This window comes from Micromys minutus (assembly GCF_963924665.1).
Source record: "Micromys minutus genome assembly, chromosome: X".
Classification (NCBI taxonomy): Eukaryota; Metazoa; Chordata; class Mammalia; order Rodentia; family Muridae; genus Micromys; species Micromys minutus.
Window position 1 is genome coordinate 29874410 of NC_137970.1, and position 9878 is coordinate 29884287.

At 40.6% G+C, this 9878-nt stretch overlaps 1 pseudogene across 1 annotated transcript; it reads left to right on the top strand.

Annotated features, from left to right (window-relative positions):
- Window positions 1–264: 264 nt before the first annotated feature.
- On the top strand, window positions 265–979 carry LOC308415638 (peptidyl-prolyl cis-trans isomerase-like 1; annotated as a pseudogene). The gene is made up of 2 exons: window positions 265–320; window positions 542–979. The product of its transcript is annotated as a peptidyl-prolyl cis-trans isomerase-like 1 (transcript).
- Window positions 980–9878: the final 8899 nt, after the last annotated feature.

The window sequence follows — 9878 nt, forward strand, 5'->3', positions numbered from 1 at the left end:
GTTACAGAAACTGAACCTGCACAGAGGAGACCTGCACAAGTTCAATCCAGGGAACCAACACTGAAAAAGGGAAGTGGACACATGCCTCCATCTTATTCCAGAAGCTATCTCCAGTTGATACCCACTGACAAGAGGAAGATCAGCTGTCTCCAATGCTGTCTCACTGTGTATATAACCACATATCAGGGAAGGCCCATGCTCAGGAGTAGTTGGTCAACACGAAAGAAACTCAATGGTGATTGCTAGGGGATCCTTTCGCTCAGCATGGCTGCGATTCCCCCAGACACCTGGCAGCCGCCCAACGTCTACCTGGAGACTAGATTTACCTGCAATCCGATTTTCATGGCAATTGAAGGGAACCTTGCTTGGAGCCTGATCAGCCAGCCATCTACTGACTTTAGCCCCACTTCGTCTGCCCCTGCATCCTGAGTGCAGACACTAAGAAGGCTCGAGCCATTGCTCCTAGCTCTACAAAGTGCTCACCTTGCTGGACCTCCTGAAGCTGCTCTATACAGATTCAACTCAGTCTTTACGTCCCTAGAGCTCACATGGGAGTCATTGTGCTGGAGCTGTACTGGAAGCATGCTCCGAAGACCTGCAAGAACTTTGCAGAGCTGGCTCGGCGGGGCTACTACAATGGCACCAAATTCCACAGGATCATCAAGGACTTCATGATCCAGGGCGATGACCCGACAGGCACAGGTCAAGGTGGCCCATCTATTTATGGCAAGCAGTTTGAAGATGAAGTTCACTGGGGCTGGGATTCTCGCAATGGCCAACGCAGGACCGGACACCAACTGCAGCCAGTTAGTTCTTCGTGACCCTGGCCCCCACACAATGGCTAGACAGCAAGCATACCATTTTTGGCCGAGTGTGCCAAGGCTTAGGGATGGTGAATCGAGTGGGCATGGTGGAGACAAATTCCCAGGACCGTCCTGTGGACGACGTGAAGATACTTAAGGCGTACCCTTCCGGATAGATAGGGTGCTGTCTCCAGTACATCCAGGTCCTAGTGAGCTGTTTTCCTTATGACACGGGGTGCCGAGATTCAGCATCATGCATACCTACTCTGAACCAGCGGGGTCGTCTCTGGGGACATTTGCATTCTGGCCGACAGTCACAGACTTGAGAAGCAGGCTGCGTGGATGAGCTGCACAGCCCCTTCCAGCCTCCAGCACGAGTTCTCCAGGAACATGCGCAGCTCTCTCTTCCTCTCAGAGCCCGAGCATCAATACTGCTGCTTCTGACACAAACATCCCACGCAAAGCCATATTGAATTGTTGCCAAATGAAAACTGCATCCAACAATCAAGTTGCTAAGAAGGTGTCAAGTGGGGAATGATAATGTGTAATGACTGGGCAGTGAGTCTCTGAGAGGAAGCAGAAGTGTTGGCCATTTTCCTCTGGGAGGGAGTGGGAGTTTAGTAAGCACAAGGCCAGGCCTTCATGAACCTCCCCACGAGAAGTGACACTCTTTAGGGCTTTAGAGAAAATAGGTAAGAGGTTTTGATGCATGATGTCTTTAGTTTTTTTATTTTTTTACTTTCTGAATTTGAAGGGGGTCGGGAAAGAAGGGTGTTTATACCTATGAAATATACAGAACTTCCAGAATAAAACAACACTGGTAGTTGGGAAAAAAAGAAACTCAATGATGTTTTGTGGACTTTTTGTTTCATTTTGTTTTATTTTAGCTTTTTTTTTTTTACTTATTTGTCTTTGTCTTATTTGTTTTGGTTTTCATTTTTGTGGTTTTTTTTTTTATGGAAGAGTTGTGTTTCTTGCTTTTTCTGGGGGTGTTTAAGGGAGAGGCACTCTGCAACCTGCAAGTAGCATCTCATGCTCCTTCCCTTTACATCCCCATCATTCTTTGAACATGTTTCCATAGACTGTACTTGGTACCTAGTGGACATACAATACCATTTCCACCAGCAGTCCATGTCATAAAATCAAGTGCATCCCTAGAATCTCCTTGCTGACATCTGTTCATGCTTGGATATGTCTTCTGGTCTTAGCTGCAGGGAAATCTGTATTGATGGTTTTAGCTAGGCATGTTGCCTTCTAGGTCAAAAGTATGTTGTGAATGAGAGGAAGTTGTGATGGTTTGCATATACTTGGTCCAAGGAGTGGCACTAGTAGAAGGTGTGGCCTTGTTGGAGGAAGTGTGTCACTCTGGGGATGGGCTTGGAAACACTCCTCCTAGCTGCCTGAGGATGCTCAGTCTGTTCCTGGCTTCCTTTGGATGAAAATGAAGAACTCTCAGCTCCTCCTGTACAATGCTTGCCTGGATGCTGCCATGCTCCTGCCTTGATGATGATGGACTGGACCTCTGAACCTGTAAGCCAGCCTCAATTAAATGTTTTTATTTATAAAACTTGCCTTGGTCATGGTGTCTGTTCACAGAAATAAAACCCTAACTAAGTCAGAAGTATTAGGCATGTGTTTACCAAAGTTTGGCCTGTCACTTAAAAGTTAAAAGAAGCTAGGATATTCTTCTTGCTCTCTATGGAATGTACCAAAACTTTTAAGGCATGGGAAGCTAAAGAAAAAAATGAAGAGGAGTAAAATATGTAATGATGTATTTCACCTAAAGGGCTAGCTGATTTTTGACATAAAATTAGCTCCTGTGTTTTTAGCATACAGAATCCTGTAATGATCCCAGACCACATATGATTATTCAGGATCTCTGGGAACAACATCATTCTGCCTGGGTACTAGTATTATTAGTCATATTGTATTTCATACCCACTACAGAGGTGGATGGAAAAACAGATAGATCTTGTGGTTCACTGCCCTGAAAAAAATTTTCTGTAATTGTATCCAGTAGAGTTAACTGTCTCTGGGAATCACCCACAATTACTTCTGGAAAAAGGATCATAGCAAGTAATAACTTTCATAGTGTTTGCCTTGTTAAAGTGTTAAGGACCATGGGATAAATCTTTTGGTCCCATATATAAAGGTTTTACCATGGTAGTATTAAATAAACTCTGTTCAGTATTCTGGATTTTTGTATGTCATTATACAAGAAAATAATTTTATATCTGACTAACAGATTAGTCCAAGATGGCAGACTACATTCCCTTCCAGACCAGCAGGTGCCCCTGTGAAGACACAAAGCTTTGGAAGTGACAGGCAAGCTATATACATACAGTTTCAAAAATAACATGTTAGTGTTAGAAAATAGCTACTGTTAGGAAAATCTGAAGACTGTATACAATTAGTAAGAAATAGAAATTTTATAAATGGTCTTTTAAAGTTTTAATGTGCATATATAGTATATGTGTGTGTTTGTGTGTGTGTGTGTGTGTGTGTAAGCACGTACATGCTCACACATGCACACACACATGCACATGGTATACCCATATGCACAAGTATGCCCATGTGCAAGGCCAGAAGTCAATGTCAATTGTCCTTTTCTAGTGACTGATCTCAACCTTACTTTTGGAGATAGATCCTCTTGCTGAACTTGGAGGTAAACAGCCCAACTGGCTGGTGAGCCCTCGGGATCCACCTGTCTCTGCCACCCAGCACTGGGATTCGAAATGTGCACTGCCACATTCTGCCATTTATGTGGGTACATAGGGATCTGAACTCAAGTATTCGTACTTGCATAGCAACAATAGAAATTACCATTGAGGTTGTTGTTGCTACTGTTTTGCCTGATGACTCCAAGCTACTAATAAGTCCTATGTTCTAAGCACAAAGCACTTTCCAACTTAATGGGTTGGTTGTTTAGGGGTTTTTTTTGTTTGTTTGTTTGTTTGTTTCATCACAGGAAAGACTGGAGAAATTACTCAGTGGTTGAGAGCCCTTAGTACTCTTTCAGAGGACCCAAGTTCAAATCACAGCATCCACATAGGTTATTTCATGACCATAACTCCAATTCCAGGGGATCCAACACTTTCTTCTGGCCTTCCTACTTACCCACACACAGATGACAACCAATAACATATACACAAAAATAAAGTCTAATAAACAAGTAAGGAAACAAATTATATACAACAGCTCTTTAAAAAAAGAAAGAAATCTTTTTTTTTTTTTAATTTGGAAAAGGGCCTCGGGTGATTCTGAAAGGCCAAGGCAAGTCTGATCAATTTATGAGCCCAGAGGAAAGAGAGAGCACTGCTTATGGAAAGCCAGCAAGTCAGTCTCCTTCCTAGCCATGAAGACACGCCATAAGATTCCATGAGTCTGAACAAGGCTTACATTGTGACCAATGCCAAGATGGCACTGGAAGCTTTGACAGAACCATCTGACTTTTTTTCATATGGTTTACAACCCTTGGGCTTTCCAAATCTCAGCTGGTAATACTAGAAGCAGAATTTCTCTCATAGTTTTGATGTTTGTCCGCTAAAATCACCTGTGTTTTTTGTACTAAGTGAAAGATTGGAATTTGACTGTATGAAGTGAATTATTATGCAATAAAATTATTTAAAATAATCTAGTGTATTCATTACTTGCCCATAATATTTGGCACAACTACAATAAAACTTAATTAAAGTGTGGGATTTCTTAGAGAAATCTGAAATGGCCAGGAGAATTACCTGCTTTTAAAAATGATGGGAAAAAAAGAGCACTTAGTTGTTTGAGAAACAATGGTTTCTTTGAATTACATATTCGTTAAGTTTTAGTATATGGTAGTTCTAGTGTATCTAATATTTTTATTTTTGTTGTTTTGTGAGTTTCATGTATCCTAGGCCAACCTTGAACTTGCTGTGTAGTTAAGGATTATCACCCTGTCTCTACCTCCCAAGTGCTAAGATAATATGTACATATCACAATGCCCATTATATGTGTTCCTAGAATGGAACTCAGGGCTTTATACATTCTAGACAAGTCATCTATCGACTGAGATACACCCCAGCATGCAAAAATATTATTTTATAACAATGAGAAAATGTCAGGTCTTTTTTTGTTTTGTTTTGTTTTGATTTGGTTTGGTTTTTTGTGGAGGTTTTCTCTTTTTTTTTTTCAACTTTATTTTAAAAAACAAAGATAAGTGTACAGATTTTAAGCATTTATGCATAAAGGTATGCAAATACATTTTTGTCAGTACTTGACTTTTTTAAAGGTTTGATAGTATGCATTAAAATCTTACTAGTTACAATGAGCATAAAGTACATGTAAAACAAGATGTAACCTGGAAATAGTCAAAGTTTGCTTGGTGTGTAAAGATTAAGTATAATGGTTTTTCATTTTCTTTTTTGTTTTTTTCTTGAACTTCATGTAGTCTGTGAGTTGTTTCTGGGGTGTTCAGAGCTTTCTGGAGTTAGTATCCAATATCAGTGACTACATATTATGTCTGTTCTTTTGTGACTGGGTTATCTCACTCAGGATGATATTCTCTAGATGCAACCATTTTCTTAAGAATTTCATGAAGTCATTGTTTCTAATAGCTGAGTAGTACTCCATTGTGTAAATATACAATTTTTGTATCCATTCATCTACTGAAGGACATCTGGGTTCTTTCCAGCTTCTGTCTATTATAAATAGAGCCGCTATGAACATTGTGGTGCGAAAATGTTGGTCTTAAGACAGAAAATTTTAATTTTAGTTCCACATCCACTTGCATGCCTAGTGACTTTGAACTTCAGTTTCTTCATGGATATTATGACAGTATTAGACAGAAATGTTCACAGTGTTTTTGTTTGTTTGTTTTTTGTTTGTTTGTTTACCTTTAAAATACTGTGGCTTCACTTTTGGCAAGGGTTCCTTTTTTCTTAATTTGAACTTTGCTCTCTCTCTCTCTCTCTCTCTCTCTCTCTGTGTGTGTGTGTGTGTGTGTGTGTGTGTGTGTGTGTGTGTGTTACCTGAATGCTTGTATATCACTTGCATGCCTGTTGCCACAGAAACCAGACATGAGCATCAGATACTCAAAACTGGACTGACAGACAGTTGTGAGCCACTGTGTGGTGCTGGGGATTGAACTTGGATCCTCTGAAAGATCACTCAGTGCTTTTAACAAGTGAGCTACCTTTTAACTCCACACAGGTTTTCTAATCCCCATACTTCCTCCATAAATTCTAAATCTTCAGCTACTCCTCTGTCTTTATTTCTTCTTCTATCTAGTGTTATCTACCCATAGCAGTGGGCACCAGTGCCTGTCCCGGGGACATAAATAGAAACTCACTGTCTTGTTTCCTTGGAGCCAGTCTGCTTATGGAAGACACACCCTTTGTCTAAAGTGGGAACATGATGCTGAGTTTGAGATACTATGTCCAGACCAGAATAGGAGAGGGTCAAATTCTGTTGTTTCTGGCTCCTTTAATTTTTTTTATTTTAAAAGTTTTATGATATATTCTCTTTTCCCAACTTCTTCCAGATCTACCACCCCCTAAACCACAACTGGAAAAAAATCTGCTATTTCTTACCTGCTACCAGAACCTTCTATGTGTGGTACCACACATACATGTAGGCACAATGCCACAATACCCATGTATAATATTCACAAGTTCTTATGAAGTCAAAAATCTCTCCACACACCAAGTTACTCTGAACATTTCTCCTGTATGGAATGGCTCAGCTGTGACTTTTTAATTCCCAAATTCAGTATGCAATCATATAAGTATGTGTTTATGCTACAGGTTAAATGATCTGGTTACAACTTTCTTTTAATATGTTTCAATGAGAAATGTCTCCAGCATATAATCTAAAACTCTAAGATTCATCCCTACCAAAAACATGATATCTTACCTGTCACCTATTAGAACCATGGTAGAAATCCTAAGTCTGCGAAAACTCAGGCAAGGAACTTCTGTATCCTCTCCCTTGGTGTTGAACTTCCCCACCCCCACCCTTGTGTCTAGACATTGTGGCAGGCTTCACAGTTACCACCCTTTTCCCCACATTTCATTAATAATCGTACAAGTCAAACAATAACTAATCTGGCAATTATGTGCAAGTTGAAGCACTGGAATATGTCACCCTGCATTGCCTGCCAAATCACACTGAAATCCAAATCAAGGAAAGCAGTGTAAGACTGTTCAAGGACATTTGTCCTCCATTTCTTCCTGGTTTTTTTGGGGGGGGGGAAGCAAAATTTTAAAGGAGACCAGACATAATTCAAAAGCAAATTAACAGCAACATGAATCCTCTCTCCTTGTTCCCCTGTTTTTCGCTGTTAACTGGAACCCAGAGTTTGGGGTAGGGGAGGAAAAAATGGGGAGTGAGGCAGAATGTACTCACACCCTGAGTTCATTGCATCAGGCTGAAAAAATGAGTACCACACCCCAGGCAGTCCGATGTCTTGGGTCACTTAATCATATGCTCTACACCTGTGCCCTGGGAGCAGCACAGCTACAAAGAAACTAAAGTCCTTGTTTCAACCTAGGCTCCAGGTATCCACAGCTCACAGAACCTCAATTTCCCATGACAATGATGTTTTATTCATGTCCTGAGTGGATGGTGAGCTCTATCCATGAGGGTCTCTTGCAGCCTCCAGGAGTGCTTTCAGAATTCAGGCAGTACCTAAAAATAGTGCAGGCTATCCAGACTATGTCATCCTGGGTTTCTTTGCCTCTGTTATTCCAAGGAGATTTTACAAAGAAGGAAGAACTCGCAGGAAGCAGAGCATCAGTTTTCCCTGAATCACAGATTCCCATGGAACTCTTGAAGCACAAAATTAGGTTCTTAGTCTAATCTTTTGTAAACTTCTGTCAGAGGTCTGTGGTGGATGATCATTCAAGTCAATATCGTCCTGAAATACTTCAATTCCTCGTCAACATACTTGACTGACATTTGGATCTGGTTTCCAATTACAGTAGTTACCTTCCTTGCATCAAAGGATGTTATGGTTCATGGTGGGTTCCTGGAGAGATCTGATCTACCTCACATGTACAAACAAGGACTCAGTATCTGGAAAGACAACGTGGGATGGTTTAATATTGCTATTTCATGAGCCCAAATCTACCTTGAAAACCTCCATAGAGATCTGCCTATCCATTTTCTATAGGACACGTGCATAGAGAAAGGTGTGGGATTGGCCTTAAACCTCTGAAGCAGTTATTAACAGAGCCCTATCCCATCATAGAAATCTAACTTACTGTTTACTTCCACTCACTTAGAGCACAGAGATGATGAAGTAGTCTTTATTATCCACTACCCACACCTTATTCTTTCTCTGTTTTTTTTCCTTACAGCTGATGAATATGCTCATAGATCACATGAGTGACACAAAATTCAGCATTTGGCCTGGCTTCATGAGCTCTGGTACTTCCCCCTGGCCCCCTCTCACTCAAATTCTACACTAACTTCTGATCTTGAACCTTCTACAGTCCATTTTCTACTGGAAAATACAGACACATCAGGTCATAGTCTTGCTCATGACACTCTACCGGCTTTCCGTTAACACTGATTTAGACTTCGTGTTTCTTTCCATGTTCCCATGTCACTTAAGATCCAGTCTGTGCTTATCTCTAGCCTCATTACTTACTTCTCCGTGTAGCTGTTGACAGCATGTACAAAACTCTTTAGTGCTTGCACTGCGCATGCCTTCCGGCCTTCATACCTACTATTCCTATTTCTGGAATGCTCTTTACCTCCTTTGCCCAGGCCACCTTTGGCATAATACCACCCTCCATCTTTCTCTCCCACAGAGCCCTTCGAATCACTGTAGAGGGGGACTTATATTGTTTTACAGCATCTCCAGCAATGCGTCTTTGTCATTGCTTGGGGTATTTGTCTGTTATCCCCACTGGACAAAAAGCTCCACACATGTAGAGAATTTCTGTTTGCCCAACTAGACATCTGAATGCATTCTTACTGGATGCATTCATTCAAAATTCAATTCAAATTTGCTTACAAATTTTAGCTTGAAACCTTTCATCTCTGTATCTGATATATTTTTAAAGGCAGTAATAATACCTAATAATTCCACTTTGTTCATCTTTGAGATATTATTATCCTGAAAGGTGATTAATGAACTCCATCTTAAGATAGCCCTCAGTCGGTTCTCTCAGTGTCTACAATAGAAAAGCCCCCATGACAGTAGCTAAGGATCAATGATGAACCTTTGAACCCGAAGATCTCAAAGTCCAGTCAGGAACAACACCTTCAAACTGTGAGGTGGAAAAATCTGAGCAGTAACAGAGGAGAATGGCTATTATAGTGGTCCTCAACCTATGGGTTGTGATCCATTTGGGGTTTGAATATCAAATATCCTGCATATCAGATATTTATATTACAATTCATAGCAGCAGCAAAATTAGTACTGAAATAGCAATAAAATAATTCTATGATGAGGAATCAGCACAACATGAGGAACTGTATTAAAGGGTCACAGCATTAGGAACTTGAGAATAAGTGCATTATTCAGTCAGTTTGGGGAAACTAAGAAAGATGACATTAAGCAAGTCCCTTTTCTCGTAATACAAACTTCTACTTCTCCTTTGAGACTAACTCGACAGGGACTTCTCCTTCTCTTCTCTCTATCCCTTTCTAAGGCTCCCTCAGTCATACACACAGGCAGGACAAGTTCAACTGGGTCAAAATAGGACACGTCATCTATAATTCTGTAAGTTTCTTTGTGTCTGTGGGAACTTTTACAACTTAGACAAAGTAAGAATTTTTGAGCCCAAAAAAATGTCTGGTACCTATAAACTAAGGGGTCTTCTGAGAGATAAGTTAGTCATAGACACAAAGAGATTGTTCTAATGTGGACCTTTGGATATCAATCAGGGGAGCAATCTAAGAGCAAAAGGATAGGATGCATTTCTAAGCATGGCATTTGAGATACTTTCGCCTCCTCCCCCTCCTCATCCTCCTTCATTTCTTCCTCCTCCTCCTCTCTTCTTTTACTCCCTCCTCCTCTTTATCTTTCTGTTTTCCTTTCTTATTTTGTGATTTTGGGTTTTTTTATGACTTTTTATTGTGATGGGCTAAGTG